Raw genomic sequence first — 18,708 nt, forward strand, 5'->3', positions numbered from 1 at the left:
TACAAGCTCTGCGACTGACCCCAAATGGGTAATCCCATGCACTGGGTTCAACAATCAAACGCACAGATTTAAGAGCCTGGGAAGTTGTGCGAACTCGCAAGGCTCCACCTTCCAGATCTGCGCAAAGTCTCTGTGCACGCTCTGGCTCATGGAACCGAGCAAACTGGCGTACTCTGAGGCTGCCCGTTTGTGTCCAGTCCAACTGTGGGCTTACTTATAGCATTCCCTACTGCCAGCAGCCCTGGGGGAGCCCTTCCACATTCGTGGGTCACGCTGGCTCCAAAGGCCACAGTCTTTGTGGGGTGCAGAGTCCCCCCCCCCCCCCGCGCACATTCCACTCTCCAACCTAAATTGCAAACCGCACCTTTGGGGGAAGTCTAACCTTTCTGTGGGGAGAAGCAGGGCTCCTCTGAGTTCACATAGTCGCGCTGCTTGAGAGCCGCTGTTGTTGGGTTAGTAGCTGGTCTCTGGATGCCGGTGACAGCCACTCAAGATGGCATGGTCTCCGCGGCTGAGCCAGGCCACCTGGAGAGGTTTCAGCCTCAGCCTCTAACCGTTCTCTTTTTCTAGGAGTTCTCTGTCTTTCCTGGCTGAAGACTGTCTCTCAGCTGAATCTCCTCTGCTTATTCGGGCTGTATGCTACCCATTTCAGCTGCTCGCCCTTATCTGCTCTGGGACAAGGCACCTACACGTCCTTCTAAACCTCTGCCTTTTTCTCCGCCCTCAGATTATTTTTTTAAACGTGCAAGATGAATGTGCTGCCTTGACTGCTTTTCTCCTAGACTCTTCCAGGGCATATTTTTTTAATTTATTGATTGATTAATTTATTACATTTGTGTCCTTATCCCCACATTACCCCCCTTCCCCCCATTCATGCCACCACCCCCTGTTGTCTGTGTCCATTGGTTAGGCCTATATGCTAGCATATACGTCCTTTAGTTGATCTCTCCCCCTTACCCCCTTACCCCTAGGGCATATTTTTGATGCAGAAAGGGGAAGTGGGGAGCTTGTTTGGATCCCGGCACCTCTATACTGTCTTGGAGTGGGGGGAGGGAGAGCAGCTAGGACTTGAAAGCCATTCATGTGGAAAAGTCATATGATTAAGGCCCCTGAGAGAAGTGGAGAAGTGTAATAGAGTGAAGACAGGAGTGCCCGAGTTTGCTTGAAAGACCCCCCTGAGAGGGACAGGCTTCTCCCCTTTTCTCCACCTGCCTGGGCCTCCCGGAATCCAGTAAAGCCTTCCCCTTCCCTTACACAAAAGGCAAATCCTGATCAGAAGGACAAGAGTGTCAGGGAGGGTGGATGAGTCTCACTTCTTTGAGAAACTGAACCCAACCATGTCAACATAAAGTTCTAATAAGGAATTGTCTCACGTGGTTATGGAGGCTCAAGATGCCTTGGGTAAAACTCTCAAAAGGCTTACTTGTGCCCTTTCCGCAGTTGACAACAGCCATCTGAAGGTTTGAGCTGTCTCTTAATAATGTCAGACACACCTAATAAATAAACACTTATGACAATGGCCAATATCTGGTACAGTGACAACACCAAATTCTGTCAAGGATGTGGAATAGCAGGAACTTGCATTCATTACCTGTGTGAAAGTGAAAGAGTACAGCCACATTGGAAGCTGTTTGGGCAGTTTCTTATGATAGTAAGCATAATTTTAACATAAGATTCAGCAACTCCATAAGTATTTACGCTAGTTGATGATGCTGTATCTGTGTAGACTCATCTGTTGTTAAAAACGTACCACTCTGGTTTGGGACATTGATAATTGGGGCATTATACATGTGAGGGAGTAAGGACTTACTAGGACATCTGTATACCATTATATTTATTTTTCTCTGCCATCTAAAAGCTTTGTAAAAAATTGAGATTTAAAACAAACACAATATGAACCACAGTATCTGAACAACAAATCTGAACAGGCCCTAAGGGAGACTGCAATTTGTGATGAGCTGGCACTTGTGTTTGGGGTGGGAGTAGGGAGAGTAGGGAAGCTGGGAGGGGCTGTAGGCTGTATGACACGGATGACAGGGAAGGTATGAAGAAGGATTTTAAACGTATGCCCTATATCTTGGCACAAATGTGGGGCATTCAGACCACAAATGCCAGAAAGCTTGGGGGAATACCACTGCCTTGGGAAAGCTGGGACAGTTGAGGTATGTTATTCAGAGTCTATGCTAATAACCACCTGACAACCATCTTGGTGAGCTGATGCTGGCTTTTCAAAAATTATTATCTTAATAGTATATAAAGAACGGACTAATTAGAATAGCGAGAAGCAGAATAAGTCATGTATGTTAAGAGTAGATATTCTCTCATAAAATACATTGGATAGTATATCATATAGAAATATACATATAAATGCATATGTTCTAAGCATATATATATGCATATACACACATATTTAGGTACAGGACACATACATCTGTGGGTATATAAGCACATGTAACCTATATTTATGTTACATGTATTGAAGTAATGCACACAAGCTAGATAGCGATGTAGAGTGTATTACTGAGAATGAAGAATGAAAGTGAAAACACCTGCAGTGGACAAGGGAACTGTAGACAGACAACCACAATTCCACACCTCCCCAAATCCCTGCTGCTGCTCAGCATCTCTAGTAGTAGCTAACTTTTAGAACCCACAGTTCCCACAGGATCATCTGAGTTGGTGAAGAAACCCCGTAGTAAGGGGGGGCTTCTCTACCCCTCCCCCACGGCCTGGGCACAACAGCGCTCCCTCCTGCATCGGTCCTGGTACTGCAGCATCTCTGCAAGGGGTGTGAGGCCCTCCTGGGTGAGGGCTTTGGTGTCCACTGGCTTCAGAACAGAGGGCACGACAGCATCCATCTCCAGGTGCTCCTGTCAGCTCTAGGGACCCTGGGTGGGGCTCTGGGCTGAGCAAATGCCTCCACCTGCCTGGGCAATCCGGGGAGTTAGAGCCTAGGTCTGAGGGACACAGACTGAAGTCCACAGAGGGCGGGGGCCCTGGTGTGGTCAGATGGAGGAGGGAACAGAGACAGGACTTCCAGGCCCCTAGATCCGCTCTCTGCCCCTACTCTCAGCCCCGAGGACCCAGAGAGCCAGTCCGGAAGTTCCGCCCACTGACTTCCGCCCGGCAATTCTGAGAGAGGAGACCGCCATCTTTGAGAGGCCGGCTTCGGGTCCGTAGAGGGCCGGAGCCCAGTGCTGCAGAGTCCAGGTATGACCCTGACGGACCACGGAGGCCCCAGGACCAGGGAGGCCCTCCTGTCAGCACTGAGAGTCCTCGGTGGGGCGTCTTACGGGGAACTACTTCCTGCCCCCCTCGCCCACCTCCTCAGAGAACGGGGGGAGGGGCGGCAGGACAGGCGCTGAGGGGGTGCAATCTCAGGTCGGCACCGGCGGGCCCAGGCTCTGCCTGGAATCAGGGTGAGGACCAGACGGAGGTAGCCGGGAGCTAGTTCAGCCCCTGCCGGGAGCCCTGGGGAGTGAGGCCCACAGGCCTCCCTGGGGTCTCGGGGGTGAGGGCCTCCGTGCGGGGATCCGGCCTCCCGGTTCACAGAGGGAGGGTCCCAGGACCTGCAGGCCTCACGGTGAGGCCGTGGGGGGGGGGGGGGGGCGGACAAGGTGACTCTGGGCCCAGAGCAGTCAGTCCCGGGGGACCCAAGGCGCGGGGAGACCACGAGCGGCGAGGCCTGACTTCCGGGTCCTCCGGGTCTGAGACCCTCGGGCGGCTCCGTGTCACCGCGGCATCTCAGGTCGGCAGAGGGGGTCCGGGACCTGCCCGGAGTCAGTGTGGGGACCCTGAGGGACACTGAGGGCGACTGGACCCCAGAAGAGTGTCCATCGGGCAGGCCTCCTGGGGGTGGGGGAGGGGTGAGCTCATGCATTGTGCTTTGTGATTTCTGCATTGGGTCTGAGAGACACGGGGGTTTGGTAGGAGGAGCAGGGCTTCAGGCAGCACAGGGGGGCCCCCAGGTCCTCCTGCTGTCACGTTGAGGGCCCTGAGGGAGACTGGGGGCCTGGACCCCAGAACTGTGTCCATCGGGCATGCTTCCTTGGGGTGGGGGAGGGGTGAGCTCACGCATTGTGCTTTGTGATTTCTGCATTGGGTCTGAGAGACACGGGGTTTTGGTAGGAGGAGCAGGGCTTCAGGCAGCACAGGGGGGACCCCAGTTCCTGCTGCTGTCAAGTTGAGGACCCTGAGGGAGATTGGGGGCCCTGGACCCCAGAATCCTCAGTCCAGGAGGCCCAGTGGGCAGGCTAACCACAGGCATAGTTTCCTGACTTCCCCACCCAGGTCTGGTGTAAGGAGCAGCGCCACAGGTCAGCTGCGAGGGGCACGGAGTTGACCCTGGACCCCACAATGTAGGGGACCCCACAAAAGTCCTCCCCTGCTACAAGCCATGGGGTGCTCCAGGGGGAATGAGCATGTGCGGTGTCCCCTGACTTCAGCAGCAGGTCTGAACCAGGCTTGGAACTTGACAAAACGTGCAGGGCGTCAGGTCCACAGAGGGGAGGGCAGAGTTGCTGCCCAGAGCCAAGTGGCATCCATGGCTTTACATCCGGGTCAGTGAGCCTGTGGGCTTCAGTGAACGGAACAGGGCCTCAGGGAGGCAGAGGGAGGGCCCAGGGCCTTTCAGAGTCAAGGTGAGGACCAGGAGGGAGGACTGAGGGGACCCAGGAACCCCCAAGGTAGAGCTCCACAATAGCTCACTCTCTCTCTTTGCCATGGTAGGTGCCGCGAATGCTTTCCAGGTATAATGTTCAGTGACTTCTGCCCGGAGGTCTGAGAGCAGCGAGGACCAAGTCTGGAGGATTGCTACACGTCCACAGAGGGAAGGAGCCTAGTCCTGCAGAGAGTCCCGGTATGACCCTGAGGGAGGATTGCCCACCCCCACCACCACCACAGAATCCAGCTTTGCCCTTTCTGTCAGCACCCTGAGTCCCAGGGACTGAGCTGACTGGCTGAATGCTACTAGTATTTCCTGGACACCACCAGCTCCCACCTCCTTATATAACTTGGGAGTCAAGGACATGGTCAGAAAGGAGCAACTGGAGGTTTTCAGGGGGCAGGGCCCAAACTTTGCCTGGAAACAAGATGAGGAGGGAGGGAGGGCTAAATACCTTATTGAATCGTTTCAGCCCCCTGCTGGGTGCCCTGGGAATCCCATGGTTTGGTGGCCTGATGTAAACTGCCCCTTCTTTGATCCCTTGTACAAACTTTGGAGGTATTAATCACAAGGGGAATCTGCCGACTTCCACATTCTGATCTTGGAGAGACTGAGAAATGTATATAGGAGCAGCTGTTCAGTCGGCTAGAGTGGAGGTGCCAGGTTCTACAGGGTGTCAAGGTGAAGACCCTAAGGCAGGGGTCCTCAAACTACGGTCCACGGGCCACTTGCGGCCTGCCGAAAACATTTATCCGGCCCGCCGGGTGTTTTTGCCGCCTCTGTGTGCATAGGAATTTGTTCATAGTTTTTTTTTTTAAAACTATAGTCCGGTCCTCCACGGTCTGAGGGACAGTGAACTGGCCCCCTGTTTAAAAAGTTTGAGGACCCCTACCCCAAGGACTGAGAACCCAGGACCCCAAAGCAGAGATGGATCCAGTGCCCGAACTTGGATATTTCCTGTCCTCTGCCTGGGCAGTGTGGGTGTCCTCTGGAGGCATAGGCCTTGGACTAAGGAGTGTGGTTTCAGGTGAGCAGATGGTGGCCTTGGCCTTCAGGATGCATTCTCTGGTTAGGAAAAGGGATAGATCTAGGCCCTGCCAGGAGTAATTTTGTGTACCTTAAATTCATTGAGGAAGTTTCCACCACAGACAGAGGGGGCTCAATAAAGTCTGCCCCTGTCATTCTTTTCATCCCTGAAATGCCACAGGTGATGCACTTTCAGTACTGAGGGAGATGAGTCCTTTTTGTGAGCATCAATATCAGGTCAGTAGAGGTAGCCACATCTGGTCAGCAGAGAAAGGAGTCCCAGGATCTGCCATATCTCTAGGAAAGGACCACCTGGGAGGGTGGAAGGCATGAAGGTCACTGACCTTAAAAGAGAAGGTACCACAAAGTGTCCAGCTTGCTATGTTCTCAGATCCAGGAGGACCCTGTCAGGGATGCCTGAGTGTGGCAACCTCCCACTGCTGCCACAGTGTTTGGGATGGGGGATCTTGGGGATGTGAGGACCTAAGTCTGAGAGAAATGTGAGGTCAGTGGAGGGAAGTGTTCATGATCTCTCAGGTGACAATGTGCTTACCCTTTGTGAAGCCTAAATGTGCACCGTCTTCTCAGAAAGGGAAGGATGACACAAAGTCCAGGTGGCCCCTGTTCTCAGACCTGAAAGAAGCATATTGGCCCTAAGTGATATGCTTCTTTCTATCATGGGCAGAAAAGTGGGGAGTCATCAAGGAGGTGAGGACTTGATGGGAGAGACCAAGTGTTCCAGGTGGGAGGCCTGGAAGAAGGGCAGGTCCTGGCAGGAGTAAAAGTGACTCGCCTTCAGAGGCACTGGGGAACCCTACCAGGACAGAGATCCCTGTCTCTGCTGCCAGCCTTTTGTGATGTTGGCAGGGGTAGGGGTGATTTGGGGCATGGATATGAAGCTGCCTCACTTTGCTCTATAGTCTCTTAGGGAGGTGATGACCTTGATCTGAGAGTACATCAGGTCATTTGAGGAAGTACACCTGTTCAACTGAGAGAAGAGTCCTACGTCCTGCCAAGAGTCAAGGTGAGAATCCTAAAGAAGGAGTGAGTGTAGCCCAATCCCCAGAACAAAGTGGGGGCCCCCAAAGAAATCTGGCCTGTCCCTATTGTCAGCTCTGAAAACCCTGCGCAGGGCTGTCAGGTTGAGCCCCTCCCCATTTTCAGATCCAAGGACCCAGGGAGGGCACATCCTTGGTCTGATGGTCTGGACTCAGGCTAGCTGAGGCAGGAACCCAGGCCTTGGCATGGGTCATGGTGAGGAATGAGGGGACCCTTCACACTAGGACATGTGGAACCCATAGATTATGGTCACACAGTGTTGTCCTTTGATGAGTACTGTAAGCCTGGACAGGTACTACAAAATGTGGGAACCACTCACTTACTTCTGTTAAGTTTTAAGCATGCGTGTTCTTGTTGTAAGGGTGCTCTCAGGCCAGTGGGGCATGGGGGTGGGGGAAGCAGGCCCTGAGTGGGCACAGAAGGATCCTTGCCCCCAGAAAGGAAGACATTTCACAGCACACGATCCCACTATCAGACCCAGAATCTCTGGCTGTGCCAGTTTTTTGTTTCCACCTTCAGGATATTAGGGGACAGGTTTCCCAGCAGGAGAGACCCCTGTGAGACCTAAGGGCATCCCTGTAGAGTAGCCCTAAAATTCTTCATTCACAGAGCTGCCAAGGGTGTGTTCCTCAGCTGAGGATACTCAAGTATCCAAAACCTGTTGCAGGTGCAGCTATTCAGGGATGAGGAGGGATTGGTTATGTCTGCCTCCTTATCTTTGTCCCTCTCTGCCTTGTTCCCACACAGCCTAGAGCAGGTGTCTGCTGCTGAGACACCAAGTCCTCCCCAGAGCCCTCCGGTTCCTGACGCCGTGCCCCTGCTATGGCGGCCGCTACATGGAGCCAATCTGAAGATGAGGGCATCAGCAGCCAAGATGAACAGGAGACAAACAGCACAGAGGACTCTGAAGATTCTGAGTCATCACTCCACGATGCCCTGTATTTGAAAATGACTGAACTGGTGTTTTTTCTACTCCCGAAGTATTGTGCAAAGCAGCCAACTACTAAAGCAGAAATGCTGAGTAAGGTCATCAAAGAGTACGAAGATCAGTTCCCTGAGATCTTAAGCCTAGCCTCTGACTTCATGCAGCTCCTCTTTGGCATTGATGTGGAGGAAGTGGACCCCAGTACCCACACCTATGTCCTGGTCACCACTTTGGGGCTCACATATGATGGGATGGTGTCCAGTGGACAATCCATGCCCAACACTGGCCTCCTGGTCATTGTCCTGAGATTCATCCTTGCAGAGGGCGACTGTGCCTCTGAGGAGGAAGTCTGGGAAGCCCTGAATGTCATGGGTGTGCATGATGGGAAGGAGCATTGGATCTATGGGGAGCCCAGGGAGCTCCTCACCAAAGTTTGGGTGCAGGAAGGGTACCTGGAATACCAGCAGGTGCCCAACAGCGATCCTGCTCGCTACCAGTTTCTGTGGGGCCCCAGGGCCCACGCTGAGACCACCGAGTTGAAAGTCCGTGAGGCTTTTCTCAGGGATTATAGAAAGGATCCCAGTTATGTCCCATACCTGTCTGAAGAAGCTATAAGTGATGAGGAAGAGGGGGCCTGAACCAAGTTTCACTCAGGAACCTTTCAGGTCCATGTCTGGCAGCTTCTCCTGCTAGACATGATGTGAGGCCAATTCTTTACTCTGTGTTTGAAGAGAGGGTAGTCCACAGTCTAGGTAGTAAGGCCCAGGGCTATTTGCGGGGAATAAGGGCTGTAGCATCTTTGGGTTCCTGTGATGATTTAAAAATGTATCCTTGTTTTCTGTAGAATTTTTCAAATGTTTCTTTTCATAGGTTTTCTATACTTCAGTTTGTGAATGACATTGACCAGACATGTATTTGTACTATCCAGTTCAAAAGTAAGAGTTTTGCTATTGTGTAATAAAAAAATGGGACACCTTTCAGTGTACTTTGTGATTCTGAACTAGATAACATGGCATCAGAACAGTATTTTCTTGGAAATGTGAAAAAACTTGAAGGAGAGAGCGAGGCAGCTCTCAGGGTAAAGCTGGCACAAACCAAGGTACTGAGGTTGACAGTGGCGTGGTGTGGGGTCAGGGACTGTTGGGTTTACTCTGTTATGGGTGGATGGTCCCTTTTCTGGTCACTCAGAGCCCTCACATTTTCTTTGGCAGGGCTTGGGCCCCACCCTTCTGCTGGCCTGAGACAAAACTCTCAGAATAAGACCACACATCCCTGAGACTGAATAGAAGAAAGTGAGGGGGCCTACATCTGGCCCTTATACTCCCAGTGGTTCTGGGATGGGATGACATCTGGGTCCTCACCAGGACCTCTACCAGGGCCACAGATCCTGCTTTAGCTGACCTGACTTCAGACCCTCAGACCAAGGCCCTCTGGTCCCTGAGACCACCAATCTGGAAATGAGGAGGGGCTCAGCCTGACAGCCCAGCATGGGTTATCAGGGCTGACAATAGGGACTGGACAGATTTCCTTGAATCCCCTCTTTGTTCTCGGGGTTGGACTACACTCACTCTTCCTTTGGGGGCACTCACTTTGACTCTTGGCAGGACCTGGGACTCTGCTGTCTGTTAGCAGATGTGTTTCCTCAGTTGACTTGAGCTATCTCCTCAGACCAAGGTCCTCACCTCCCTGAGAGCCCCGAGAGAAGAGCTCCAAGGTCAAAAAAGACTGGCAGCAAGGACTGGGCCCTCTATCCTGGGGTGGGGTTTCAATTCTTCCTATAGGTTACTTATCTTTAGTTCTGCCAAGGCCTGCCCTTCCTCCCAGCACCCAATATAGGGCAGTTGGCTTCTCCCCCCTTCGACCACGACCTAACCTCCCTGAGGACTCCCTACCTTCCCACCAATGACAAAAAGGATTGTGCCACTTAGGGGCACTAGTGACTATTCCTTTCAGGGCTGAGGACATATGGCAACCGGACTCTGGGTCATCCTTTCATTTATGATAAGCAGGTGGGAACATTGAGGTTTCATGAAGGGCCCACATCTTGACATATGGCCGATCCTGGGACTCCTCCTTCTGCTGACCCCACCTTTCCCCCCAGACCAAGGTCCTCAGATCCCTAAGATACCCCATCCCCAGCCACATGGCAGTCATGGGAGCATGCCACACCCATCCATCCTTGCCTGGATCCTCCCAGGCCTGAGAACAAGACAAGCTTGACTCTGTAAGGTCCCTTATCTTTTGGGCTGGTGGAACCTTCATACTCTCCACCCTCCCTTTCTTGAGACCTGGCAAATCCTGGGACTCCTTTCTCTGCTAACCAGATGTGGCTGCTTCTGCTGACCTGAAATTGCCCCACAGAACAAGGCCTTACCTCCCTGAGAGACCAAGGCAGAGTTGAGGGTGCATCGCCTGCAGCCACCCATACGTGGGGACTTCAAGGAAGACAGGAGTAGGCCAATTTGAGTGGGCTCCCTATGTCTGTAGTGGGGTCTGCTCAGTCCTCCATCCGGGTACTGGGACCCTGCCAACTGCGGATTTGCTGTCACACTCTTCATCCCAAGGCCTTTATATCCTGAAGCCCCCCAAGGCAGAAGTCAGGAATCATTTTATCTGGTTATCCTATTCTTGGGCCTTCAGAGACTGAAAGCAGGGGCATGGAATCCATGTCTGATTTGGTATCTTAGGTCCTCAGTCCACCTTCAGGGTCCTCACCTAGACTCCCCGCAGGACCTGGGTCTGCCCCCACCCATGTGGTGATTTGAGGCCCTGATCCTTACATGAAGTTCCCAGTCTCTCATAGACCTGGATGCAAAAGTCAGGAAAGACCACATGTGATTCATAGCTCCAAGGGGTGTCTCAGGGCTGGCAGTAGGGGTGGGCTTCTGTTGGGTCACTTCTGTTCTGGGGTTCAGGGCACACTTAGTCTTGCCTCAGGGTCCTCCTCTTGACTCAGATAGGAGTTGGGATCCTCCCCTCTGTTGCCTGAGGTCCTGGTCCTTATCCCAAACTCCCAGAGTCTTTCAGACCCAGATGTGAAAGTCAGGACACACTGCCTGTGGTTATCCTGCCCTTGGAACCTCTCAAAACTGACTGTTCTGGGGTCCAGGGTCCTTTTGGCCTTCCTCGGGGTCCTATCCTTGATGCTAGCATGACCTGAGATTCTCATCTGCTGCCTGAGGTCTTACTCCTTATACCAAACCCCTAGAGTCTCCCAGACCTGAATGCAGAAGTCAGAAAATGTCATATTTGTTCATCCTCCCATGAGGCCTGCCAGAATTGGCTCTGTTCTGGAGTGCGAGGTCCTCATTCTCCCTCAAGACCCTAACCTTGATTCCACACCGTGCTTCTACCCTTACTTGAGATTATTCTTTTCACCAAGTCCCCAGTCTCTCTCAGACCTGGATGCGGAAGCCAGGACACGCTGCACCTGGTCATCAGTCGTGGGGCCTCCCGTGGCTGCTGGCAGGGGCGCACTTTGGTGGGGTCCCTTTTGTTGTAAGCCCTGGGTTCCCTTACCTTTCTGTAGGATCCTCACATTAACTCTGGCAGTTCCTGGGCCTTCCCTCTGGTGCCTGAAGCCCTGTTCCTTATTCCAAATCACCAGAGTCTCACAGACCCAGGTGCAGAAGTCAGGAAACACCATGTATGGCCATCCCACCTTCTTGGCCTCCTAGAAATAACTGTCCCTTTGTCGTCCCCCATGGCCTTTACATTGAACCCTCGTAGGTTTTGGAATCTCTTTCTGTTGATCCAAGGCCCTCACTGTTAAGTCTGAGAACATCACATCAGTCCACTAAGCCTGGGGATTCCCAGGGCTCCCAGCAGGGCCTGAAATAGATTCCATGGGGTCCTCCCTCTGTTCCTCACCCTGATTCCAGGCAGAGTCTGGGTCCCACCTGTGCCGACCTGAGATTGCTTCCCTCAGAACTTGTCCTTGACTCCCTGTTCTTTGAGGAGGTGGGCGAGGGGTGTCCAGGAAATAATTCTCAGTAAGACACCCTACCCTGGGCCCTCAGTGCTGACAGCAGGGCCACCCTGGGTCCTGGGGCCTCAGTCCTCCCTCAGGGTCATACCTGCCCCCTCTGCAGCACTGGGCTCCTTCCCTCTACTGACATGAAGCTGGCCTCCTAGACGCAGGCTCAACTCTCTCAGACTTCTGAGGTGGAAGTCAGTGAAGGTCATATCTGGACAGCATTTCTGCCCCCACCCCAGGGCTGACAGTAAGGATGAAAATAGGTTCTGTGGGTGCTGAAGTACTCCCCACTCTGGTCCTCACCTTTATCTTGTAGGACCTGAGCCCCTGCCTTCTGCTAACCTGAGTCTGTGACCAAGGCTGTGGCTCCACCATTTCCCTGAGAAAGTGGAGGGGACATGGGTGCTCAGTCTGACAGTCCTCCTGGGATTCCCCAGAAGTAACAGTAGTACCCAGAGTTGGATTCTGTAGTGCCTTCTGTTCTGGTGTGAATAGATCCTTCAGTCCTCACTCAGGAGAGGGCCTCACAACCCTTGCAGAGATTGCTGCAGTACCAGGAAAGATGCTGCAGGGGGCACTGATGTGCCTAGGGTGTGGGGGAGGGTCACAGAAGCCCTCCCCCACTTTCCATAGCATCTCTTCACCAGCCTGGCTGAGACTTTGGAAAACATGTGTTCTTAAGGTTTCATTTTTTGTTCATTTGTGTTTATTGATTTCAGAGAGGAAAAGAGAGTTAGAAACATCAATGATGAGAGAGAATCACCGATCGGCTGCCTCCTGCATGCCTCAAACTGGGGACCAAGCCCACAACCCAGGCATGTACCCTTGACCAGAATAGAACCTGGGACCCTTCAGTCTGCAGGCTGACGCTTTATTCACTAAGTCAAACTGTTTAGGGCTAAAGGTTTCATTTTTGTACTGAAGACACTGAGCAACAGAAGGAATTTGAGGAGGTCCTGCAGGTTTGCGGTTGTCTGTCTACCGCTGCTTGTCATTGTAGGAGTTTTTGATCACTTTTGGATCTTTATTCATAGTAATACATTTTACATCTCTACCTAGTGTATTTTTAGAATATGTTTGTGAATATATAACTTCATGAAAGACTACTTACCCTTACTATCTGTGGTTCACTGGTTATTCTATTTCTATTCCATTCTTTACATTAGATTAAAATCATAATTTTTTGACAGACCCATCCTTACCCACTGAGGCGGTTTCAGATGGCTATATACTGACTGCAGGGTATCTCAATCAATGGCACTTTTCTGCTAATCTGGTATTATTCCAGGGATACTAGCATGGCAGTATCCCACCAATGTAGTCTGAGGGCCTCAGACTTGTGAAATGAGCAAGAAAAAAGTTTAAACATTTTCCCCTACCCACCTTGTTGTCTGCATCTATGCAAACTACACCCCCTCCCTATGCGTTACTCCCCATGTCTCTATCCCAAACACAAGTCTTCAGTCTCCACAAGACAGCTCACCAGTCTTCAGTCTCTCCCAGGGCTTTCTCATGATTCATTGTTTAGATTTTGTTGTTGACTTCCCCACCTGCTTCCTTCTATAGTTTTCCAGGTTTGATTTGGGGAGCAGAAGCCATCAGTCTGAGCATGGTTGTGATCCTGACAGTTACAGGTAAGGCACTAAATCTGTAAATCATTTAAGCAGAATTCACATGTTTAAAATACTCTGGTCCCCATCAATGAATATGATATACTGTTCCATTTATTTAGGTCTTCTGTTACCTAAATCTATCAGTAAACTTGCATATTTATATATATTCATACAGAAACGTAAAGGTATATAACCATACATATGGTATGGTATACATATATACAATATTAAAGATATATCCAATATAATATATCTTATGTGTGTCATATATGTATAATATACATTATTATCTATAAAGTATTTATATAGTTTTACATAGTTACATAGATCTTATACATTTTTGATAGACTTCCTCATCAGTAATTTTCATATATTGTTGTTGTGAATGAGGTATTTTATATTACATGTTCTCATTAGTTACTGAATTAGTCGCAGAACTTTTTATTTTACTATAGTAATCTTTCATATACTATCTGAAGTCTCATTCACTTGACTATCCCACGTGCCTACTCTGTCTTTGAATTTTCAAAATAGATGATCGGATTGTGATCAAACACTATCTCTTTATTTAAAATACTCATACATGTTATTAATGTGACGGCTCTGGCTTTGTCTTCCAGTACAGTTATAAATTACAGAGGTGAGAATAAACATTTATGTGTAGTTCCTGATTTTAATAGGGTTGCTGCTAACATTTTACATTTGAGTATATTTACTGTCTATTTTAGGAAATGAAAGTTCCTCTAATCTTAGCTTGCTAAAACTTTGCATTATGAGTTCATCTTCGGTTTCTTTAAAAGACTTTTTCTTTATTCATTGACTGTATCAAATGATTTTTATTTCCTCTAAGTTGTTAATGTAGGGAATTACAATTGAAAGTAGTTTCTAATGCTAAATCATATTTTTATTTCTCAGACACAGACTGTTCATTTAATTCTCTGCTCCACTGAATATACTAATAGTCATCAGAAAAATTCCAAGTGGCATCCTACAATATAGCTGACCAGTACTCTTCAAAACTGTCAAAGTCATAAAAAAGGAATGTCTGTGAAATTGTCACAGCCAATAGTATCCTAAAGAGGCATGATGACTAAATGTAATATGGCATCCTACATGGGATCCTGAAACAGAAAAGGACGTGAGATAAAAACTAAAGAAATCTGAATCAGGTGTGGATTTTTGTTAATAACACTGTAACAATATTAGTTCATTAGTTGTGACAAATGTACCACAATATAGCATGTTAATAATAGAGGAAGCTGACTGTGGAGCATATGGGAACTCTTTGTACAATCTTTGCAAACATTTGTGTAAATCAAAAACTATTCTAAAATAAAAAGTTTATTTGAAAAATTAAAAAGAGAAAATTTAGCCAACTAGATAAAGGATAAGTATGAAAAACCTATAGCAAAACATTAAACTTATATGAAGGAAAGTTGAAGGCTTTTAAGTTTAAATTGGGAACTAGAAAAGTATAACTGCCACCACCAATTCTAGTCAATATTTTTATAGAAATACTAGTCAGTGCAGTAATGGAAACAGAAAAATAAAATATATAGAGATCAGAAAACAAGAAACAAAGATGCCACAATAGCAGGTTAGATTGTTATGAAGAAAATTCAAAAGAAATCAAGTTAAACTATTGAATCAGTGAAAGTGTATATAAAGATTGCTGACTTTAACACTGATATACAACTTTGTTTCAATAGCAATAAATAGTATGTCAGCCGAAACCGGTTTGGCTCAGTGGATAGAGCGTCGGCCTGCGGACTGAAGGGTCCCGGGTTCGATTCCAGTCAAGGGCATGTACCTGGGTTGCGGGCACATCCCCAGCAGGGGATGTTCAGGAGGCAACTGATCGATGTTTCTCTCTCATCGATGTTTCTAACTCTCTTTCTCTCTCCCTTCCTCTCTGTAAAAAATCAATGAAATATGTTTTAAAAAAAATAGTATGTCAATAAAAGTAAAAAAAAATGTAATCTGTAACTTATCATACCAAAATATCAAGTAAGACTAATGCTGGCCAAATAACATTTAATAACTTCATGGAAAAATGGATAAATGCTACTTAGATAAATTAATAATGTTTGACATAAATATAAAATATAATACGATCATGGATGTGAAGATTCGATATTGTAAACACGTTAGATCTTTCTAAAATTAATCTATAGACTGACCACAATAGCAATAAAAAGCTCAAAAGGCTTTGCGGGTGAATATGTGTATTTATGTACATTTGTATATGAAACATGACACAATGATTCTAAAATTTAAATTGACATAAATTGGGCTAAGGCTCTCTTGAGATATTAGAAAATAAGACAAGTTGTGCTACTAGATAAGAACTGTTTAAAAACTATAGTAATTAAATTTGTGGTTTGGATGCAGGGGTTAACAAATAGACCAATGAAACTGCATAGAGCCCTGAAATAGACATGCTTATATATGGACCCTTGATTTATGAAAAAGGTGCAATTTCAGAGCAGTGGGGAAAGAACAGTATTTTATGAATGACAGTGAAAAACTGGTTTCTATATAGAAAAAAAATGGTACTAGAACCCTCCTGTTATTATACAAATATCAACTGCAGAGGGATTAAATACTTTTTAAATTGTTATAAAAATGTTCAGCCATACATATAATAAGTATACAGAATAGTAAAATGAACCTTCATATATTCTATCATCTAGAGCAGCAATTTTCATCTCATGGCACACCTAAAGTAACTACTAAAATTCTGCGGTTGAAAATCACTGATTTAGAGAGCTAGCAGTCTGGGTCAAATAGAGCATGGATAATGCTGAAAAGGAGGCTTGGGACACTGGTCAGATTAGTAACGATAAGGGTGAAGATTATATGAATTGAGAAACATAGGAAATGGTAGCTCCTTCTGCCCCCTTATCTCCACCATTGATGTCCTTATTACCTCATGGGCCTTTGTTTTCAAAGAGCAGGACATTGTACTTAGCCATGGCTTGTGAGAAAGCTACCTGGGCTAAGGATCTGTTCATTTTGTCTCCCACTGCACCTATCTTTCTGCTGACCTCTGAGACTCTGGAGAGTATGCCTTGACATACCCACAAATGTATGACTTGACAGCATGATTCCAGAGACTCATGACAAAGGGATGTTGGCTCCAATGAAGATTTCCTGTAGATCCTGCTGTCTTGCAGAAAATCCTTTATGTATACCCTCACTACTGGGGCTTGGATTACTTAATGAAGCAAAAGAGGGGTCTCTTTACTTATTGAGGTCAGGGGTACTTTAAATGAGAGGATAGGAATCACAGAATGATTCAACAGTGGTCAGGCAGCTTCCAAAGATGGCAATGGGAAAGCCTCTTCCTCTAGCACATGAACTACCACCAGTCTCATCAGGAAGAATGCAAATCCTGCCACAGCTGTGTTGGTCCTGAACAAAGTGGACCTGGAGATGCTCAAGCCTTCAGTGAAATCTCTGACCAAACTACAAGTAACCTTATTTTGGCATCTCAGTTTCAAAATTCTTCTGAGAGTTCTGTCAATAGTGGGTACAGATGAAAGGAAGTGTGTGGAAGAGATATATGGATGAGCCCAGTATTAAGACAGCAATTCCCAATAGGTAGATGAGATGACCAACATGGACTCTTTCCTCTTGTACGGCCCCCTCAGCCAACTGACTTGTGGCCCTATTTATGGTTGACCCAATTCGCATTTAGAGAATGAGACTGCCAGCCTGATGCCTTTCTAATCAGGAGGTTCAAATCCCATTTTGATGGTCCAGGGACTTCATTAAGACACTTCCATGACACTCAACTGCTGAGCCACATTGGCCAGGACAGTGTGGCATTTTAATGAGACCCTGCAAACTTTCAAAACCTGAATATGATGTTCTCTTTTCACCTTCACAGGGCTTTCTCTTTTTTTATCTTTAATTTCTTTACTGGTTAAGGTATTGTTCTCTATTCTTCACATCTACATCAGCAAAGGACATTTAATTTGTTTTAAAGCCCCCCCCCCCTTCAATGGAAATAAATCTCCATATTGTATTTTGGCACCACAATGACTTGCTATGTTTTAAAACACTTTTGTTTAAAATGATTAGAATAGCTTGTGCAAAAGTGTAAACTAATTTTACTAGTAACTGTGACATTACCATTTCCCTTCCACTCAGAAACCCTGGATTCAAATGCCCCAGGGTATGGGGAGGGCAATGTGCAAAGCTAGGGGAAGGTGAAGATGGGCAATGGAAATGAGAGGTTTCCAGGGATCAAGTAAAGCTCCCTCCCAACACAACAGAGAGGAAACACAATGACCCATAAACATATTTGCCATTATATATATATATTTATTTTCTTCTTTTGGCTATTTACAAACCTTCATTTAATCATAATTTTCAGAAGCATAATTTTATGGTTTCATTTTTTTTTAATTCAGAATTGGTCATGTCTTTTTCATGCAAGAATTTACATTTAATAAGAACAACAGGCACCAGGTCACCTTGTGGGGTCTCTGCTGCTCTGTGTCCTTTTCTGGGTCAGGCCATCCAGGGCACGTGGATCCTAGTCCTCTTCCTTTCTTGGTTTTCATCTCCTGGACCCAGCACCTCTCTTGAAGAAGTACATGCGTATATGTGTAGTTTTACTTTATTTCATCTGCCTCCAGAATGACACTGGCTTGACTAGCTTCTGAATAATTCCTTGGCACTGTGGTCAGTTGCACTACACCTGGGTACCTTCAGTTCTGCTGATGACTACTGACCCCAGGGACGCAATCTAACAAGATGGTGGGTGCAAAGTCTCACACATGTTGAGTCAGCAAAGGTGACCCTGACCAACTGGGGCTTTTTCATAATTGAAGTATTTGAGGATGACACTGTAACACACCCCTCCCTACCCTGAAAACACAACACTGATAATAAAGATTTCATATTGATCACAGGACATTATACAACAAACATGAACACAATGCATTTTGTAGGACAAGTCACAATTTCCTTTGATGCTCAGCACCACAATGGGGTACCATATTGGTGGACAACTTAGCAAATGCATTCATTAGTTAATAGCTCAGAAGGTTAGTTAGCTCTTTTATGTACAGAATAAGGAATGGCCACAGCCTCAGCAAAACACAGCTCTAAATATACAAAGACTTTGCAGCATTGCTATTAACTAGATGACATGGATTGTAAGAATACATTTGACAAGCTCTAGTGAGACTCAACAGCTCTTCTGTTAGTTCTGCAAAAGTGACCCACAGTGTCAGATGGAACCAGAGAGAATTTGGTAGGAAACATGTCCCACATAGATACAATAAAATGACACTTTGCAGAGACAGAGGGTGTCTTTCCCACGGTAGTGATGGAGAGGGTATTTGAGGGGGACAGTTAATATGATAGCCCATGTGAGGAAAAGAAAAGGAAATGGTAGAGGATTAAGTGGGGGTTGCTCCATCCCAGACTTAGC

At 47.4% G+C, this 18,708-nt stretch overlaps 1 pseudogene; it reads left to right on the forward strand.

The window, feature by feature from the left end:
* The first annotated feature begins 7,089 nt into the window (after positions 1–7,089).
* On the forward strand, positions 7,090–8,311 carry LOC132224781 (melanoma-associated antigen 10-like; annotated as a pseudogene).
* The last annotated feature ends 10,397 nt before the right edge of the window (positions 8,312–18,708 follow it).

Source organism: Myotis daubentonii, chromosome X, assembly GCF_963259705.1.
Source record: "Myotis daubentonii chromosome X, mMyoDau2.1, whole genome shotgun sequence".
NCBI classification, from domain to species: domain Eukaryota; kingdom Metazoa; phylum Chordata; class Mammalia; order Chiroptera; family Vespertilionidae; genus Myotis; species Myotis daubentonii.